The sequence below is a fragment of the Chlorocebus sabaeus genome, chromosome 14 (assembly GCF_047675955.1).
Source record: "Chlorocebus sabaeus isolate Y175 chromosome 14, mChlSab1.0.hap1, whole genome shotgun sequence".
NCBI lineage: Eukaryota > Metazoa > Chordata > Mammalia > Primates > Cercopithecidae > Chlorocebus > Chlorocebus sabaeus.
The window spans coordinates 46,957,631-46,979,450 of NC_132917.1; the positions used below are offsets into that span (position 1 = coordinate 46,957,631).

General features: G+C 42.2%; 1 long non-coding RNA gene across 1 annotated transcript in view; it reads right to left on the reverse strand.

Moving 5' to 3' along the window:
- Nucleotides 1–13,905: 13,905 nt before the first annotated feature.
- LOC119627230 (uncharacterized) overlaps nucleotides 13,906–21,820 on the reverse strand; it is a 162,506-nt gene continuing 154,591 nt past the window's right edge. The window contains exons 4-5 of the long non-coding RNA XR_005243328.2: nucleotides 21,139–21,245; nucleotides 13,906–14,494 (exon numbers count right to left, since the gene is read on the reverse strand). This is a non-coding gene — a long non-coding RNA (uncharacterized lncRNA). The remainder of the gene's footprint in view (nucleotides 14,495–21,138; nucleotides 21,246–21,820) is intronic.

Genomic DNA, 21,820 nt, shown 5'->3' on the forward strand with positions numbered 1-21,820 from the left:
ATGCTGACAGTTATCTGCACCCACTTGGAAGGCTTCAGTGGAATTTGACCTCCTTTAGCCAAGTTAGACATTTTCTCACACCATCAAAAGTCTTTTCTTTGCCAGGCCAGAGGTGGGTCCTCTTTTATTCAGTCATGCAAACCAGGCATTAAATGCTCTTCCAATTAGCGTTGGCAACCCTGTGACCTTCCTTTCAGATGAATGACCAGTCAGTGCAAACTCAGGACCCTGTGCTTCTATTGTCCTTTCTAATGTGGTGACGTCATGATGGTCGGGGGAAAGGAGATTTAATTAACTTTATCCTGTGAATGAAATACCATTGAGACAGAATGTTACTTAAAAGCGGGCACCTCTGCTTCAGAATCTGAGCTGAAAAGGGAGCCCTAAGGCCTCCATTTCATTACTCTGCATTCTGGTAGCTTCCAGGTCTTTCCAAGGTATTCTTCAGAAATTTGTCTCTGATTCCTCCTCAAATCCTCAGATGGAAGAGCCATCAATGATCTTTTCTTTCAACTTAGTCACTAAAAATACTCTCTTTACACAGTACCGCATTAGTATGCAGTGATTTTACTGTATGAAATTTTTAATGATGGGAAATTGAATGACAAAATGAATAATCACCTCCTCTAGAAAATGAATTTTTAAAAGGATTGATGTATAGCATGTAAGAAGTGCATCGTTAAGTCTGAAATACAGGTGCATGCTCGGAGATGTATGTATCCATCTCTGGAGTTTAAAGGCTCCAGGAGCTTTAAAACAAGTATTTAGGAGTGAAATACGTTTGTTACAGCAGATACATAAAAGTCCACCCAGGTTTCTTAGGTTGAATTTCCGTAAAGCCTCTCTTGCAGAACTTTCCTTGCTGACCTCTCTTAGAAGAGAAAGAAAATGAGAAAAAAGTCAAGAGTTACATTTAAAGCCATTGTGGTTTATGTGTATTTGAGACCGTTTCAAGTCAATTTATTTCTAGAGCATTTGTCTTCCACAACATGACATACAGTGCTGCCTGACTTTGGCAATTGTCACTGAGAAAGTTGGTGATGACCAACATGTCAAGCCCTAGGAGGTGCTTGTCTTTGAATTTTCCTGTCCTGACTGGTAAGACCTTACAGCTCTCTGCCTTTGCCCATGCTGGGAAAGTGAGAATGTACTTCCTCTCCACACCTCTTCCTCAATTTGCAGGTCAGACATAGCACAAGCCCTATCCTTTGACACTTCCTTCCCATAGCTTCCCTCCTCCAGCCATCTGTGCTAATGACCAAGGTCGGGGTCAGAGGGACAATCACAGTACCATTTTTTTTTTTTTTTTTAAAGACAGGGTCTCACCATCACCCAGGCTGGAGTACAGTGGCGTAATCATAACTTGCTATGGCCTCACTCTTGGGCTCAAGTTATCCTCCCGCCTCAGCTTCCTAAGTAGCTGGGACTGCAGGCACACACCGCTGCGCCCAGCTAAATTTTTTTTTGAGATGGAGTCTCGCTCTGTCGCCCAGGCTGGAGTGCAGTGGCACAACCTTGGCTCACTGCAAGCTCCGCCTCCTGGGTTCATGCCATTCTCCTGCCTCAGCCTCCTGAGTAGCTAGGACTACAGGCACCTGCCACCAAGCCAGTCTAATTTTTTGTACTTTTTAATAGAGACGGGGTTTCACCGTGTTAGCCAGGATGGTCTCCATCACCTGACCTCGTGATCTGCCCACCTTGGCCTCCCAAAGTGTGCCCAGCTAATTTTTAAAATTTTTTGTAGAGACAGAATCTCGCTTTGTTTCACAGGATGGTCTTAAACTCCTGGCTTCAAGTGATCCCCCCTCCTCAGCCTCCCAAACTGCTGACATTAGAGGCGTAAACCACTGTGTCTGGTCCCCAGTAGCATTCTTGATTTTAGGGCCTATGTGACCTCCAACAGATAAAAGAAATAAACCCTAAATATCCCAAGGCATCAAATTACATAATGAATCAACTTCTATGCGTCTAGAGTGCTACTAGTTATGTACCAGTCTTGAGAGAATAGTACTGAAATCAATTTCTTGTTCTGTGGTTCAGATAAAGAGCCCTGGTTCAGAAAGTTAAACTATCCTTCCTCCAGCATTATGGGGGAAAATGGAGCTGGGTCAGGAATCCAGCCAGGTCATGTTTTGCTGAGATGAGAGTTGAAGAGTACAGAGAAGGAAATGATCCCCTGGATACCTTGAATGGGTTTCTGCTCACATACACACCGGAAAAATTGGGCGCCTTCAGCTTTGATATTAACATTCATTTATTTGCTCACTCAAAAAATTTCGGATATCAGTTTAAGAGTGATCAGTATCCTGGATTTGCCTAGGACTGGAGATTTTCCTGGAATGCTAGATTTTCAGTGCTAAAACCAGACAGTTCCAAGCAAACCAGGGTGGTTGGTGGGTCACTTTAGAAACCATGACCACTCATTCTATAAATGCCGGTAGCCTATGAGGTGCTAGAATTGTGCTGTGCTAAAGATGAACATGGGAGACCATGGAAGCACATGATGGACAAGCTAATGAGTAAGTGGGGAGCTTCCTAGAGAATGTGATCCGTAGAAGTTTGGATAGAGGTGGAGAAAGAGGAAAAGGGTGTTTGAGACAGAGAAAAGAAACACAAAGGAACAGAGTCATCATCATTACCATCTCCATTGTCAACATCATCCTCAGGTCCACTCTCCACACTACACCTCCTCCACGGTCCCTGGAAGCAGGCTCTGGGCTGTTTGAACAAGGAATTCTGTGGTCCTGGGGATCTGGTGTAGCCTAGAAGGGGTAGCAGTGTGTGGGCTCTGGGTGAGGAAGTCCCCTTGGCCTGTGTGCAGAGTACCCCTGGAGGAAGGACAGAACAGGGCCCTCTAAAGAGAGGCTAAGGAAGCTTCTCTCTTACCCAAGTCTGTAGGTGGTCCTGAAAATGCCTGCTGGCAACACCTCCTAGAGGCCCCCGGCATCACATCCAAAACTGAACACATGGTCTTTTCACCCAGACATCGTCTCCTCTATTCTGGTCTCATTAAAAAGTGCCTCCCTCACTCTGTCACCAAAGCTACACTGAACCACTCCCAGGTACCTGGATGTGCTGTGCACTTTCCCACTCCCATGTCTTTGCATGTGCTGCTCCCTCTGCCTGGAAATTCTTTTCCTCCTTTTCCACTGCCTGCTGAACATCTGCTTATACTTGACCCAAGCATCATATCCCCTGTGAAGTCTTCCTAACTCCACCAGCGCCTCTCCTTGTGACTCAAAGTGAAATAATCATTATCTCTCAAAATATCCTTAAAACTTGATGGTACTATTTTCTTACAGGTTGGTTGCCCCAACGAAGCTGAGCTCCTTGAGGGACCTTATTTATGTCTGTACCCTTACCACCTGGCATGATGCTGGGACACAGTCGATGCTAAATACATTTTGTTGAATGGATAGGTAGATGAATGAACAAAAATATTATCATTTTTGTACATGCCTTTTTCACATGGCTTTTAATATTCAGATGGTGGTTTACAAAGCATAGGTTGTCTTAAAAATGATGAAAAAAATTTTTATCAGAGAAAGTAGCCAGCAGGGCAATTCTAATCTTCTTATGGAAGTTATTATTTAAATCAATTTGAAAATGGTAAATATGCCAGGCGCCGTGGCTCACACCTGTAATCCCAGCACTTTGGGAGGCCAAGGCTGGTGGATCACGAGGTCAGGAGTTCAAGACCAGCCTGGCCAAGATGGTGAAACCCCGTCTCTACTAAAAATACAGAAATTAGCTGAGTGTGGTGGCGCACGCCTATAGCCCCAGCTATTTGGGAGGCTGAAGCAGAGAACTGCTTGAACCCGGGAGGTGGATGTTGCAGTGAGCTGAGTTCGTGCCCCTGCACTCCAGCCTAGGCAATAGAGCTAGACTCTGTCTCAAAAAAAAAAAGAAAAAAGAAACAGAAAATGCTAAATACATACTTGTTCAAATATAGCTTTCATCTTTGGGTTTTTATATTGTACAATAATTCTGTATATGATTTTTAAATTGTGGTTTTTCTCATCTTATTTAGAGAATTTATGGTTCAGACCATATTAGCTTCATGACATTATGAATTAAAGCAATTAACCACCAAATAATTAAGCTGTAAAAATGTTGTATTTTCACTCTGAATGCTTTCACAGAAATGAGGGGATTGATGTTTTGCTGTATTGTTGGCAGCATGGAAGGTTATATGGAGGCATGAATTTTTGCAAAGGTACCTTAAAGTATAACTTCATTTTCTTCATATTGGCTTGCTTTTTAAGTATCCTTTGGCTAGTTTGACAGGTAGAAATTGGGATGCCCATTCTCAAGGCTGGGAATATGGCATTGCTGAGTACCCCTCTGTCCTTTTTCACACTGTCTTCCATTCCCATTTAACTAGCTAGTCAATATTTCTAGGCTCTGCTTGTGGAACTTGGAGTAAACCATTGTCTGCTTTGAAAGATTTTTCGAATGTTCTAAATGAACTACCTACCCATCTTCTTTCTCTTCTTCATATTTCAATATTCTTTGTTCTGTGCTCAGGATCACATTATCTATCGTATCTCCTATGGAACTGTTGGTAACAATGTCAGTTTGGAAGCTCATCTGCCATTTTTGCTCTCTGTTTAAGAGGCACTGACCTCTCTTCTGAAGGGAAACCAGGAACCAGGGGCCAGACAGTCTGAGAAGGCAGCTGTCACTGTGATGAGGGCATGGGATCAGATGTGTACCCTGTTAAGGCTGGATTGGAAGGGTGTGGATTAATTCCTGAACATGACAAATCCCTCATGTTATTCGTTTTTATTTTTGATGCTCTGAACTCACGTCAGTACAAGAAAGAGAGTATATGTGCTGGGGAATTTTCCCCTCCTGTGGCTTCAGAATATCTGCAGAGAGCCTTTCCTGGAAGGAAAGAGCTTAGTTTCCCCTCTGTATGAGGAAATAGGAGTCACTTAGGGAATATATCTTTCTTCTTTACAATAACAGGATTGATTAGGAATGAAAGGAATGAAAGAGCTTGTGTTTTGCTAGGGGTAAGCTTTTTTATTATTATTATTATTTTTTTTTTTTTTTTTGACGGGGTTTAACCGTGTTGGCCAGGCTGGTATTGAGCTCCTGACCTCAAGTGATCTATCTGTCTTGGCCTCCCAAAGTGCTGGGATTACAGGTGTGAGCCACTGTACCCGGCCAGGGGTAAGTTTTTTATTTTTTTTATTTTTATTTTTTTTTTGAGACATGGTTTCACTCTGTTGCTCAGGCTAGAGTGCAGTTGCACAATCTCAGCTCACTGCAACCTCTCCCTTCTGTGTTCAAGCAATTCTCATTCCTCAGCTTCCCAAGTAGGTGGGATTACAGGCACACACCACCATGCCTGGATAATTTTTGTATTAGTAGTAGTGATGGGATTTCACCATGTTGGCCAGGTTGGTCCCAAACTCCTAACCTTAAGTAATCTGCCCACCTTGGCCTCCCAAAGTGCTGGGATTATAGGCATGAGTCTCCACGCCCGGCCAAGCGGTAAGCTTTTTAATGACAAAATATTTCCTTAGAAATTTTATTTTTCAATTTAATTTGAAAGATTTCAAATGTACGAAAAGTTGAAAAATAGTGTCTTAACCACTCATATACTATCCACTTAAGTTCAACAATGGCTGATGTTTGCTCCATTTGCTTTACTTTCTCTGTTTCTGTCTCTCCATTTCTCTATACACACATAAACATATACACCACATAGAGACATGCAGATTTTTTATAAGTGAATCATTTTAAAGTTGTAGACATCATACATCAGCCCCAAATTCCAGCATATTTCTCCTAAGAACAAGGATATTCTCCTGTAAAACCGCAACACCATTATCAAACTGTTTAAAAAATTGCGTATCAGCTGGGCACAGCGGCTCATGCCTATAATCCCAGCACTTTGGGAGGCCAAGGCTGATGGATCGCTTGAGCCTAGGAGTTTAAGAACAGCCTGGGCAACATGGTGAAACCCCATCTCTACTAAAAATACAAAAATTACCTAGGCATGGTGGCATGTACCTATAGTTCCAGCTACTTGGGAGGCTGAGATGGGAAGATCACCTGAGCCTAGGAGGCAGAGGTTGCAGTGAGCTCTGATCGCACCACTGCAGTCCAGCCTGGGCAACAGAGTGAGACCTTGCTTCAAAAAATTAAATAAATTCCACATCATCATAGATCTCATCTGTATTTAAGTTTCCCCAATTGTTCCCCAAATGCTTTTATAACTGTTTTATTTTCTCTAACTCAGATCCAACAAGAGCCATACTTTGCAAAGTTATATCTCTTTAGACTTTTTATTTATTTATTTATTTACTTATTTATTTATGAGACAGCCTTGCTCTGTTGCTCAGGCTGGAGTGCGATGTGGCGTGATCCTAGCTTACTGTAGCCTCGAACTCCTGGGCTCAAGTGACTTTCCTGCCTCAGCCTCCCAAGTAGGTGGGTCTACAGGCATATGCCACCACACCTAGCTAATAGACTCTTTTTTTTTTTTAGATGGAGTCTCTCTGTGTCGTCCAGGCTGGAATGCAGTGGCATGATCTCAGGTCAGTGCAACCTCCACCTTCCAGGTTCAAGCAATTTTCCTGCCTCACCCTCCCAAGTAGCTGGGATTACAGGCATCCACCATGACGCCCGGCTTATTTTTGTATTTTTAGTAGAGATGGGATTTCACCATGTTAGCCAGGCTGATTTTGAACTCGTGATCTCAAGTGATCCACTCACCTCAGCCTCCCAAAGTGCTGAGATTACAGGTGTCAGTCACCGTGCCCTGCCTAGACTCTTTATTCCTTTAATCTAGATCAGTTCTCCCACCTTTGCTTGTTTATTCATGACATTGATATTTTTGAAGACTCAGGACAATTTTCTTTTAAAATATTTACATTTTAGATTTGTCTAATTGTTTCCTCATGGTGTCATTTAACTTGTACCTCTATCTCTGCATTTCCTCTAAACTAGAATTTAATCTAAAGGCTTAACAAGATTCAGGTTGAAGACTTTTGGCAAAAATACTTCGCAGGTAATATTTGTGTATTTCACGCTGCATAATCTCAAGAGCATCTAATAGCAATTGTTTCACTATTAGTGATGATACATTTGATCACTTAGTTATGATGACATTTACCAGACATCACCATTGTAAAGATACATTTCCCACTTTAATTAAGTCATCTGTGGGGCAAAGCTCTGTCTTTGTATGAATATTCTGTTTCCCCAAATCTTTACCTAGTGATTTTATCACCCATTGATGATCCTTGTCTAAATCAATAATTACATTGTAGGTTGAAAAATTATGGTTTTTCTATTCTGTAATCCCTTCTACATGTACTAGCTAGCATTCTTTTTGTAAAGAAGTATTTTCTTTTCCCTTTCTCTCTTGTTGTAAGCATTACTATTGACTGGAAGTTTTTTTTCAATTCAGTGTATTATAATCAGTTATATTCACATTAAGTTTTGGTGCACAAGTTCTCTCAAATTTGGTCAGTATGAGCTGTTCAAGCAGCTCCTGTGTCCTTTTGTCTTTTTGTTATGTCTCCATCCATTTTTGGGTATTTTCTTGCTTTCTGGCACAAAATGTTCCAGACTCACCTTGTACTTCCTCTGCTTGGATCCACGATCAGCATTTTATTCAAGGATTCTCAGAGACTTTTAATACATCCTTTTTTTTTTTTTTTCATTCTAAACTTTTAAAAAGTCACCATTTTATATATTTTGCACTCATCTGTCCATAAACACTTCGATGGCTCTTCCTAGGTCTTCAGAAACTTTTCTTCTCAATACAGCCTTTATTCTGAACCCTTGCTCTCAGCACTCAATTCTTCATGCCATCTCCATGTAGCTCCTTCAGTTCTTCCTGAAGGTGTCATATTTGGGAGTGTAAAAAGTGAGCACTGGATCACACTGGAATATGGATAATATCATAAAGCCCACTGGGAAGCAGCAGGTGAAAGATTGAGATAGGCAGGGCCTGGACAAGAGAAAGCATGTACCCTCAGCCAGCAGGATGCAATTATAACTGCCTTTGGCAGAGAGGCCATATCTTCCCACAGCCCCTACTCTCATCTTCACACTTGCTGCTGCTGCTGCTGGTGTTGCTGCTGCTTTGTGGCACTTTCCTGGGAGGCAGAGAAGCCTTGGAAAGAACAGGAGCTTTGCTTTATTCTAAGAGTTCAATTCTTGGTCTCCTTAGGGAGACCCCAAGGTCAGGAGAGAAAAAGAGTGACAGCTATTGCCCCAGTTCCCCATTCCAATATTCATACAAACCCATAATACTTTTATTTTGACTATTTTTATAGGAATCACCCATGTTAATTTTCTCTTATGTTCGAGTTTCTTTATTTGAATATATTTTGTCTTATATACAGCCATACCACTCTGAATGCACCCAATCTTGTCTGAATGTATTTGGTCTAGATTTACTGTGTCTCTTAGTAGTAAAAAAAAAAAATGGAATAATTTTACTTGCCAGTGATTCTTAGTTAACTTTATCATATTAAAACTTTTAGTTGTGAACAAAAGGTCTCCTTCAGCAGTGTCCTTCTGTGTCTAGTGAAGTTATCTCCAGCAAGCCCTGCGTTCTGTTTCCCCTCCCCAGCAAGCACTTCATGGGCTGTGCTCTCTTCTGTCTCCGAGTCATTTGACATTGTATAGGGGACCCCACACTGCACAGGGACTACTCAGGAAGTAGAGATTTGCATCCACATCACCACCAACTAGCTCTGTCATCTGGAGTAAGTCGCATAGCCTCTCTGGGCCTCAGATGGCAAGTCTGTCACATTATCTCTTGATCTAAAGGAGATTAGTAAAGTCCCTTTGGATAGTAAGAACCAGCATAATATTAACTTTTCTTGCTGTCACTTAACAATATTAATTGGTTTCGTGTAAGAACCAGGTGCTCATTGGATTAAATTTAGAACATTAGCCTGCCTGCGGTCTCTCTCTCTGCCTTTCTCTCTCTCACCCTCACTAAAAGCAGCACATGCATGCTGCTAGGAATCCTTTCCCTCAAATTATAGATTGTTTGAGTGGGAAGAGATTTCAGAGGTCATTTAGTGCAACCCTCTAATGATGAAATTCAGACCCTAAAGTTGGGGTGATTTGCCCAAGATCCTGCATAGTTGGAGAAAGAGTCAGATCTAGAACCCATTTCCCTGGCTCCAATCTGTCTCCTGTATCATATCCATGACTGACTCCCATTACTACCCTCTTTAAAATTCTGCTGATTCTCTAACCCAGCCATAGCATTTGCAGTAACCCCCATATTCCACCTTTATCACATCTTCATGTGTGTTTTTATTATTTTGTTGTTGTTGTTGTTTCTTGAGACAGGGTCTCACTTCAGTTGCCCAGGCTAGAGTGCAATGGCATAATCTTAGATCTTGGTTCACTGTATCCTTGACCTCCTGGGCTCAGATGATTCTCCCACCTCAGCCTCCTGAGTAGCTGGGACTACAGGAGTGCAATACCACATCTGGCTAATTTTTTGTATTTTTAGTAGAGATGATGTTTTGCCATGTTGTACAGGCTGATCTCAAACTTCTGGGTTCAAGCGATCTGCCTCTGCCTCCTACAATGCTGGGATTACAGGCATGAGCCACCATGCCCAGGCTATGTGTGTTTTTAATCACTTCTCATTATGCTAAGAGTAACTAACTTTTTCAAACACTATATCCACTATGTTGTAGGAACTGTGCTAAGCATTTTACATTTAGTGTCACATTGAATCCCCATGTGACTTATAGGGTCAGTTCTGCAACCACTCAAGTTTACAGATGAAGTAACTAAGACATAAAGGATTTACATAATTTTCCCAAAGTCACACAGCTAGTAGTCTCAGATTTCTAACTCATTTCTGCCTGAATCCCAGACTCAAAACAGTGTGCTTTTCTGCTTAGGAGTACTTGTTTTCATTCACTCATTCATTAATCACATAGGTTCTTCAGTACCTGCTAGTGCCCAACACTGGACTAGGCACTAGGAGAACAAAGAAAGAAACAGAGGCCAGGCACAGTGGCTAACACCTGTAATACCAGCACTTTGGGAGGCTGAGGCAGGTGGATCACTTGAGGTCAGGAATTCAAAACCAGCCTGCCCAATATGGTGAAACCCTGTCTCTGCTAAAAATACAAAAATTAGCCGGATGTGGTGGTGTGCAGTTATAATTGCATCCTGCTGGCTGAGGGTCCATGCTTTTCTCTTGTTCAGACCCTGTCTGTCTCAACCTTTCATCTGCCGCTTCCCAGCTACTTGGGAGGCTGAGACACGAGGATCACTTGAACCCTGGAGGAGGAGGTTGCAGTGAGCCGAGATCGCGCCACTGCACTCCAGCCTGGGTGACAGAGTAAGACTCTGTCTCAAAATAAATAAATAAATAAATATCCTTTCTAACTGGAGATACAAAAATCCATAAAGTAGCTAGAATACAATTCAAGGCAACATGTGTGATACAGAAATTCCAAGTAGTTCTTTTTGATGTCTAAAACTTTTATGACTAACAACCTTTCTGAAGGCAAGATTTAAACCTGTGGTTTCTAGGCCAGGCGCGGTGGCTCACGTCTGTAATTCCGCCACTTTGGGAGGCTGAGGCGGGCGGATCACCTGAGGTCAGGAGTTCGAGACCAGTGTGGCCAACATGGTGAAACCCTGTCTCTACTGAAAATACAAAAAATTAGCCAGGCATGGTGGCCCATGCCTATAATCCCAGCTACTTGGGAGACTGAAGCAGGAGAATCACTTGAACCCAGGAGGCGGAGGTTGCAGTGAGCCGAGATTGCACCACTGCACTCCCGCCTGGATGACAGAGTGAGACTTTGTCTCAAAAAAAAAAAAAAAATACAAATAAAAAATCTGTGGTTTCTAGAATATAATGGGCTGCAGACAGAAGTAATTCTTGTCAGACAGAAAATAGAAATTGGAGTTGAGAAAGCAGGTTTACTGCTGAGAGGCAAACTAAAGTCATGGGTTCATATGGAATTTGCAGATCCCACTAAAATTGTGTTAACAAACAATCAGCAATAAGAAAAGTTGAATACCTACTATATGCTAGGTACCATGATGGGTGCCTGGAAGATAGAAAGACAAGGAAGACAACCAGAACATTCAGCCCAGTCAGAAGTAAAGCCAGGTTCGGGTGCGTATACCTTATTGTAGATGTGATCACAAGTGACTGACATTTAGGATTGTCTGAAGCATCTTGGAAAAGAGAATTATTTTCCACTGGGAGGTAGAAAATGACAAACTGAGATATTCTAGGAGTTTAAGAAGAGGAGACACAGTTTAGGGTTTGAAGTGAGGACGTAAAAGTAGGCCTGGCAGCCCTCCAGTCTTTTCTTTGTCCTCTACGTCAAGGGGCAGGTTCCCTTAAGATTGGAGTTTGATTTACTTTAATTGTACTAGTCTAGACCAACTCATTCCTGAGGTTGCTACACACTTATGAGTGAATCGTTTAACTATTTGTATTTCCTTGCTAGACTTTGGAATTATTGAGTCAACTTAAACGCTTAAAAACAATACATTTTGTCAGTTTGGCCTGTGGCGCAGTTTAGTTTGAACAGAGATATCTGAATCTCTTCATTGGAGACTGCTTCACAGTTATTGAATTATGGAGTAAACATAATACTGTCATTAACAGTACAAAATCATTTCTTCCAATAATGATGTTGGCTAATGACTTCCTCTCCACTAAAACTTTGCATCCTTCATTCTGGAGTTTTATGATGCAGTAAAATAAAAGAAACAGTAACAGCAACAAACGGAGTTTCCTGAGGAGAGATATTAATTCTTCAGACAGCTTTTCTAGCTCTTTAGACATTAGTTTTAATACATTAAAATATGCCAACTAGCCTTGAAGGAGTTAAAATAAATGGCCTCCCAAGGTTCTTCCCAGCCCCAGCATTCTGAGATACTTCACCTAGGCATTGATCCCTTTTTCAGTGATTTCACTTGTGCAGTGTGCATTTATTCCAGTAAGCACTGGGCTGTGAAAGTTACACAATCCTTTTGCAAAAGGGTTGAAGTTGAACAGGTTTTTACAATATGGCAGGCTCCCGAAGGGCTATCTTCCTGGAGGTTCCAGCCCAACCGACAAACTGCCTCCTTTTACACAGGTCTGTGCTGTGTAGTTTTATAAATTGAAAATGGAAAATTTCCCCCCTGACTTTGAGGGCAGTATATTTGTAGTTCTGTGGTATGTGATGATCTAATACCCTGAAAGCCTGTTACCATGCGACAAAAGCTGAGGTCAATTATGATTCCCCATCAGTGACCCACAGCATCTCTCATGCTTTTCTCTGCAGTCTGTTTTGAAGAGCAGACACTGTAACATTTTTAAAGGGAACAAGAATTATTATTCCAGTGATAAACTGCTACACAGGCAGACATTCTTTTATGATTCATTGAAGTGCAGGTCTTAAGAGGTTATGCATTCTGTCTCAGTGTTTATTAAAGAGAGTGAAGACAAATAGATCAGAGAACAAATCAAACGTTGCACATCATAGATGCCAAGCACAACAGAATAATCCTCCAATGTTAATATATAGGCTACATAACCCCACTGGGCAAAAACATGTTTTATTCAGGAAAATAACAAATCAAGTAATCTCTCTATAGAAAGCCATTTACAACTCATTTGGAAATTGAATTCATAATCTTTAATAAAGCCTGTTTATACCAAAGATGAAGGAGTTTCAAATAAATAAAACAAAAAGCAATGATAAATTAGCTTCCTAGCCTTTATATGTTTATTACATTGTAATCATTCAAACCTGCTGAAGTCAAATTTGTTTTACCAGTTTCCTAAATTCAATCCAATGAGCTCCTGGTTCTTACACAAAACCAATTTATATTGTTAAGTGACAGCAAGAAAAATTAGTATTGTGCTGGTTCTTAATATCCAAAGGGACTTTACTAAATGTAAATAATAGGATTTTACCATCCAGAAATCTATTATTCAAATGTAAATTCTTAGCACATATTCTGATACCCTTAAAATGGCAATGAAATAAAAAGCTGACCCTGGGGAACATGTCATACCCAACATGTTAAATTGGATGCCTAGGGCCTTGGTTAGAAAATAAAGAGCCATGCTAGAATTGTATTGAAAAATCATGATGACAAAGCCGTTTCCATTTAAAAATCACAGTTCATCAACATCATCTAATCAATGGCTGGAAATGAATGGAGAGGTGGTCTCATTCTGCTCTCTGCTTGGCACCCAGCTTTGGATAATGCATTCGCATCACTAGCTACAAATCAGGCCAAGAGACTCTGCTCAGCAAATTCCCTAGGACAGCAGGGTTTCTCCTTGGCAAAGGCCCAAGCTGGGCTAAAACCTCCCTGCTGCTGCCTGCTGCAGACCTTCCTCCCCCGATCCACTCTCAGCCTCTGGGATGCCAGCTTTCCCAGGAAATCCAAAATGCTTTCCCTTGTAGGAGCCTGAACACACACAAACTGCAAAGGCCTTAAAACATTTTCTCCTCCCAAGTCTGCCTTATTAAACGATGTGAGATATTTTTCTTAACTGGGATTCTCTGACGGAGGTTGCTGTTTGAAAGGAGACCTGTGGCCATGTGGGGCAGGTCTGAGATAGGCTCTATTTAAGCCAGGCACTTCAGGTCATTCCACTCTGCCTTGTTTTCAGTCGAGGGAAGGGAGGGATGATGATTCCTCTCGGGGGAATGTGGGAGGAAAGGTAAACAGTGCACGTGAACTGCCAAGAGCTGCCTAGAACCAAGAAAGGCACATTCTCTCCTTCCCATTCATGGGGCAAATATTTACTGAGCCAGGACTCTGCATAGCGTTGCATGTGACTGGGTAATGGCTTCACAGGACCCAGAGTTTTAGGACTATGGAGGCTCCCTGTTTTCACCTAGCTAAGCTTGTATGGGGAATGGGGAAAAAAGTATTTCATAGACAGGCAGACCTGGTTTAAATCCTATGGCACCACTTAATAGCTGTTGCCTTTGAGGGAGTCACTTGGCCTCTCTGAGCTTCGGTTTCCTCGCTTGTACCATGCAGGATAATAGCATTTATCTTGGAGCGTTGCTGTGAGAATGAGAGTTAGTGCATGTCTAGTGTCTAGCTCAGGGCCTGGCACTGAGTCAAGACATTTTCTACCATCCTGCCCTCACTCTCTGCCCCTTCCCCTCCCAGACCCCTTATCGAAGGGTCTGGATGCATCCAGCAGTGCAGCCCTTAGTCACTCTCCTCTCTTGGGCAAGCCTTACTTCCATGTCAGAGTTGCCAGGTCTATGAGAACAGGAGCTGTATGCTGCTCAGCTCTGCATTCGCCCCAGGACCAGCCGCAGCTCCATGGTGGGCGGTGCTGGCAAGCCTTCTTGCTTGAGAAATGGAGGAGAAGCCAGTCTCTCTCTCACTCTTTCTTCCTCTCTCTTTCCTTCTCTGTTGCCTTCTCTGCTGCAGTCAGGCCTGCAGCCAGAAAAAACCCAGATCTCCTGCCATTGTTTCCTGCAGCCTCCACACTCCTGAGCAGCTGAGGAGGGGAGAAGACCAAGGCTGTTAACAGGGGGTGCTTCTTTAGCTTCCTGAGCCGGCCCACATTCCAGGAGGGGAAGCTTTTGGGGGAATGAGGGAAGGGGAGAGGCTATATATCCAGGAGTTCTGAGAGAGTGCCAAGCCACTCCTGAGTCTGTTTCCTCCCCCAACATTAAATCAACACAGTGTCCCCAAATTCACAGCACCCCTCCTCCTTCTGGGTGAGATTAGGAGAGTTAAGTACCTTTACTGAGCACTACTGTAGCCTAGGCACTATGCATAAGGATTTACAGTTCAGCTTAGTTCATCCTCAAAACATAGGGTATAGAGTACATCTTATTAGCTCTGTTTTACAAATGAGGAAACCGAGACTAAGAGAGGTTGAATCGCTCCCCCAAGCCACAGCCAGAAAGTACCTTGTCTGGGGTTTGAGGGCCCCAGGCTGTCTGACTCTAGAGCCCACCCCCTCAGCTTCAGCAGGCTGCCTCCCTCCCCGCCACCTGCTAAGGAGGCAGCTGACTCATGGCTTTTGATTCATTCAGTTCTCTTTTCTGCATTAACATTGCTTCAGCCTAATGAACAAATATTGCATTATGCATTTCTCACTTTGCAAACATCTACATGAGGCTGCTTGCCTGCAAGCCCAAAAAGTCACTGCATTTTCAGGTGACATCTTGAAAGGCTGGCTTGTGGGTAGGTTAAAAAAGAATCATAGAATGTTAGAGCTCTTAGAGGTGGTCCTAAATCAGAGATTCTTAGGCTAGGGTTCAAAGGCAAACCTCAGGGGAGTCTCCAAAGCCCTGAATTTGTACATGCATGTATTTTTCCTAGGATAAAGGTTCAGTAGTTTCATCAGATTCTCAGAAGGGTTTGAAGTCCCAAGGGATAAAAGCTGTCCACAGTTTATCTGAGCAAGGGCCTCACATTCCCAGGCATGCTGCTGCCATTGTTGCATGAGCCAGCACAATTTGCGATAGAGAAAACCCTGAGTTCAACACCAGAAGCAGAATCTGAGCTCTGAATCTTCTGGCAAACATTTTAAAGACTCATGAATTATTAAAATGGTTAATTAAGTCAACCTTCACCAGAGAATATTTGCTTTTCCCCCTCATCATTGAGCTCACTGTGAAACTTCACTTCACTCCATGGTTTGCTTAAGCACAGGGTCAATTCCTTTCGTTCCTTCTTTGCTGGTCTCAGAAGGAGAGCTTTGAGTGGCCTGCTGTGTTGTATAGTAGCAGCCTGCCGTACCTCAGTATACATAGCTGGGAGGCTCTGAACTCTTTTTCTTTTCTCTGCCATCTGTGATTTGGCTCCATGCAGCCTATCGCCCACCTTAGGCCCACACTCTTTATTTCGCCAAGTCACTGTCCTCAGTGGTTCACATCCACCATGCCTGTTCCTACAGCTCCCCCTCCTACCAGGATCACCCTCCCCTCTAGTATGCTGTAATTGGCCTTGAACCAAAACATATACCACGATCATCAAGTCAGCCTAGCCCTATATTTTGCAGTGCATTAACCAGGTCTCTTTTTCACCCTTCCCTCCACAACTAAATCCTACTTTCAAGACCCCTCTTCCATTCTGCCTCCTTTGTGAAATCTCATTGTTTCATCTATTTTGATTTCATCTATTTTCAACTAGATTATAAGCCCCTCAAGGGCAAGAACTTATTTTCCATTCTTCTAATGTGTTTACCAATAGCTTATGTACCAAGCTAGATGTCATACAAAAATTGTATTAATCAAGTAGTAGGCTTTTCTCCACCCTGCCTCATCCCTAATCTTTGAAATTGACCACTTGCCAAGAGGGTCCATTGCAAAATGAAAATTTAAGGCCCTAGCTGGGGCAAGAAACTCAATCTCCTCCTTCCCATAGGCCCACTGTCCCAACCCAGGGTCAATAGATGATTCCTCAAGAGTCTATAGCTTCCATGCCAAGATGCCACAGGTACTTGAATAAGGGATGGGTGGGAGGGCTCCGTCAAGTCACCAGCCAAATGCACTGTGGCACTGCCAGTCCAGGACAGGGACCACTGCTACCTTGCTCTACCCTGACATGTCAGGGGGTGCATACCCAACCTTCCCCGTGCCTGTGCCCAGGCCCCTGCCAGGAGTAGAGGACAACAGTGGAACACAGGCACCCCCCACTAATGCAACCTGGCTGTTACCCCAGGTGGAGAGTGACAGTAATCACAGGGCTAGGGTAGGGAAGGGGAGGCCAGGTGGGGAAGGGGAGGCTGGGTGCGGCCTGATACGTCAGGAAACAGAGGGCAGACTCTCAGTAACCCATCCTGGGGAGATGAGAAGTCCTAGGAAACCAGGATGGCAATTGTCAAGGTTTCAAGTCCCCAGGCACATGCTTCATTGTTCCATTGAGCTTCACTTACTGAACACAAACTCAAAGATAAAATTACTAGGAATTTGAAGATAGCAATGCAGAGCACTAAATGCCAAGTGTTGCATCAGTGGGGGTTAGCCTGTGTTCCACTATTGCCCTCTGTGGACCCCTTTTCAGTGTGGAGCCCTGTGTGACTACATTGGTCACAGACCCATGAAGCTGGCCCTGCTTCCCAATCTGTTCCTGAAATCTTTGGCATAACTCTACCTGTAAAAATACAGAATAGTGAGTAATTCACTTAGGGAATCACAGAGCTACCCTAATTGCTATGAGTATCACTGTTTGTCTCTTCTAAACTTATATGTACACAAGAACTCATGAGTTGGAAATATACCTGTAAGAGAATGAATAAAATTGGCCAGCAATATTAATATTGTAATAATAATATTATTTAATATTCAACAATCAGATATACAGCTTTGGTAGAAAATTCTGTGTGTTTTTTTTTTTTAAGTTAGCCACACCTACCTCTCCTATCCACACCTAAGTCATTCTCCTTCTTGTCTTCCACAAAACTCAAGAATCTTTAATGTTTGTCAGAATAGAAATGGTTAAAACAAATTTACTCAATTCCTATTAGGCCTCAACCAGAAGATTAATGCAGCATCACACTTTGGTTTTAAACCCAGTGTTAACCACTGTAAGCTATGTACTATTTTTCTCTCCCTCACATCTTTAATTCATGACTATAGCTGTATATTTATCCTAAAAAGATTTTTAAAAGGTTGATCGATCCAACTGGCACTGGCCTGGATTAGATCCCATGATGGATAATGGTTTTTTTTTTTTTTTTTTTTTTTTTAACACAAGTATGTAGTCCCTTTCCTCAACAGCTGAAGTCTTGATAGAGTGAAGCAGCCTTCAAGAGCTGAATTTCTGATCATGGCTGGGGCAAGCCCTACTTCCTGTTTGCACTGATGACATCTGGGGAAGAGAACTGGATGCTCAGTTGACTCTGAATTTCTCTTTTTTCTTTTAAACATCCTCAGACTTTGGCTGGATATGTGTGCCTTGTATAGCACCCAGCTGCTAGGTTAACATCTGTGCTAGGTTAACATCTGTGCACTGCTAATTAGTTGGGGAGTTTTGTAGCCCACAGGAGTGAGCTGCACTGTCCAATAAATGTAACAGAACAAGAGTCTAAGAATGGAAATGAGCTGCTGGGGATGTTGGATGGTTTTGCATATTGGTGTCCGGATCCTGGGAACAAGGTCCTTCATGGTTGCTAGTTCCTACTCATCTGCAAGCATTTCCAGGGACAGAGCTGGTTTTATTTATCTCTTGGTGTCTACTACATAGTTGGCACTCAATAAATACTTAATGAATTGATACAACTCCGCCTTCCTTCTTTGTCTCCATCTCACCTCCAAACTCTTCCCCTGGAATTAATATTACTATCACTGGCTAAGTCTTTGTTAGGAATTTTTCCTGTAAGTTTAGTTACCTGGTCTGGTGAAGCAAAAACACTTTTTTTGGCATGCTTTCTGGACCAATGAGATTCCAATGGATTGCTTCTTTTCTAGACTTCCATACCACAGAAGCAACTTTGAACCCAGAGTTCCCTGGAGAAATGACAGATGACTCCCTTCCTTACTAGCTCAAGAGATCACTGATAGGATCTATTAAACTTTTTTCTGTGGGTTGTTTCTCTAGAGGTGAGGAATTAAATTACAGACCCAAACCCTCATTAAGCCAATATTCATTTTCCTCTTTTTTCATGGAAAGCAGTAATAAATCTTGATTTGCCTCCTTACTCAGTCCCTCAGCTAATAAAATCAAAGTGTTTCCTGAAATTAGATTAAATAATTTGACCTCTTCTTTCTAGAGGTTTTAGAGCTCTCACTGACCTTTCTTGAAGAACCAGAAATTATCTTATTTTTTCTTTCAGTGGCCTGTGAATACCCTGTCATTCAAAAAGCAAAAGTAAGAAGAAGGGGTAAGATAAAAAAGGGAGGAAAACTGAGAGTTTCCATTAACTAGTGGTGTGGTTCCAGACTCTTTTGGAGCCTCAGTTTCCTTTTTGTGCAATTCAGGACTTAGATGAAAAAGCTTTCTTTAAATGTCCCTTTTTGGCTCTGAAAGTCTAGGTATCTCAGGGGGATGCAGGCTCCATAGATAGACTGTAATTCACCAGGTTTAAGGAAATTGTTTTCTTTGTGATAGAGCAATTTTTTTCTCTTCTTCCTCTTTTTCTTTTTCTTTAATAGAACAGAACAAAATGAGCTCAGATCATAAGTTCGGCTGATTTCTTTCTAAACCGCAGGATTCATTTTCTGAAATTGCTATCTTTTCCTTCAAAAGCCTTCCTCAGCCTTGTCAGTCAGCTCTATCACTTTTATATTAGATCTCTGTGAAATAAGGAAGCCTTTTAGAGTAGATTTGGAATGTGCAACAACAGGGCACAGGTGTGGCTGAAAAGGGCCTCTGTATGAACCCCCAGGAAGCTAAATTGGCTTCCCCTCCATCATTTCCTAATATCTAGAACCCTATCCAGAATCTGAATGCACAAAATGCTGCTTGTCAATCAACCCATGGATAATTATTTTTCAAGTGACTATTAAGTACATGAAACTCTTGATCCCTTATATTTATAACCCAATAATTATACAGGCCTCACTTTTCAAAATCAGAGAAACCTTTGCTATTGACATTGAAAGACAACATTTTCCTAAAAGGAGATCATCTCAGAAAACTGTAGAGATTAAGACTTTTCAGTAGTCGGATTAGGTCTGAGTTCTAGCCCTTCCATTTACTAGAGGAGTAAGCTTTCAATTCCCTAGGCTTCAGTTCCTCCTATGTAAAATGGAGATAATAAATAATACCCCCCTCATAAGGTAGGGCAAGGAGTCACTAAAATTAATTATGAAAAGGGCTTAGCATAGTGTCCACCATGTAGTAAGAGTGCTCAATAGGTTCAGTTATTATTCATCATGATATGGCATTAATAATACATAAGATAAGAGACCTTTATTGGACTCAATCTGTGGCCTCAGGCATCATATGCCATTGTGGATTTATCCTGGGCCCCTAAAGCAAAAGTAAAGTGGGAAAATGCTAGTATGTTCCAGTCATTTAAAGTAATGGTCAGGCACAGAAAGACAAACTTCATATGTTCTCACATATTTATGGGAGCTATAAACTAAAATAATTGAACTCATGGAGGTAGAGAGCAGAAGCATGGTTACCAGAGGCTGGGAGGGGTAGTTGGGGGTCAGGGGGAAGTGGAGATGATTAATGGGTACAAAATAGAAAGAATGAATAAAGACCTACTGTTTGCTAGCACAACAGGTTGACTACAGTCAAAAATAATTTAATTGTACATTTTAAAATCACCAAAAGATTATAATCGGATTGTCTGTAACACCAAGGATAAATGCTTGAGGGGTTGGATACCCTGCTTACCCTGATGTGATTATTACATATTGCATGTCTGTATCAAAGTATCTCATGTACCCTGTAAATACATACATCTACTGTGTACCCACCAAAATAAAAAAATAAAAATTTAAAGAAGGTAATGGTAAATTTCTTTGAAATACCTCAAAATATATTTTAACATAAAAATTGCTTTCTTCAGGGAAAGAGAGAGAGAATAAAATAGCTTAAACAACTAAAAGAATTAAGCAGTTCTTAAAAAGAGAGAGAGAGGGAATGATTTTTGGCCCTTTGTTGATAGCACAGGTGAGTTGGAACTCTCACCCTGGGTTGTGATTGGTGCTCTGGCTCTAGCCAATGGGGGAGGGAGTGAATGACAGAGAGGAGAGGGAATGAGGACTGTCATGGGGCCATGGCACCATATGGCCTGAAACAGCCCAGGACTCAGTAATGTTTGTTGAACTGAAAGCCTCTATTCTTCTATCATTCCCACCCCCTTTCCAGTCCCTGGAAATCAGATAGTGTTATAAACCTGGAGGGCCAAGGCAGATGATAGACAGTGACACATTGCGTGTAGGGAGGATGGTCTGGGTGAAACAGCAGTCCTAGTTTTTACTTAGGAATTCAGACCCATGTTGAGATGAAGCTCACACAATCCCCTAGGGCAGGGGGTGGCTCAAAAGACCCAAAGGAATGCGTGCTCAGGTTTGAATCTGCCCTAGCTCCTGACTGAAGCCAATGTGGGGTCAACCACGTCATCCATGGACCTCTAAGAGGGTTCACTTATATTACCACATCAACAGCAGATTTCCTCTGGCCCCAGTCAGCCAGGAATGGATAAACAACAGAAGAGCAGAATGGCTTTACCAAGTCTAGCTCCAAATTGTGAGATGTCTCAGTGTAAGGTGTAGCCCAAGCAACCCTTGGGACAAGCTGGCCGACCTGGCTGGCCAGATCCTGAAGGTGGAGATGACCTAAGTGAAGAAAGGAAAATTTTGCCCAAACAGAAATGAAGATAGCAATTAGACCTAGCCAGCCACTCAGGTACAGCGAGAGGCCATTTGAATTGGAAAAGAAAAAAAAAAAAAGGTATGCAAATCATAGCTAAGTTGTTGGTGGGAAGACACAGAAGAACAGGAAATGTGCATGCAAATAAGCGAAGCCTCCATTAATGGCTTCACTGCATTTATCAAAAGGGATTTCAATTAAAGTGGTGAAGACCAAGGCAATCACAGTAGGAAGAAAAGATGAATTTAGGATTAATCTCCTCTGTTGTTTCCTTACAGTAATTTAAAAGGGAAATGCTTCAGGTGAGAGCCTAGTTGGGAATTAACCCAAAGATGATGAGAATCAGATCTGTTAACAAGGAGAGGAACTCTAAAGACAGTGATTCCCAAACTTGGCTATACATTTGAACCAGTTAGGGAGCTTTTAAAACTTCCAAAGGCCATGGCCCAGACCAATTACATCACAATCTCCAGGGGTGGGACACAGGCATCAGAATTTTCTAAGCTCCTCACTGTGCAGACAAATTTGCAAACCACTGTTA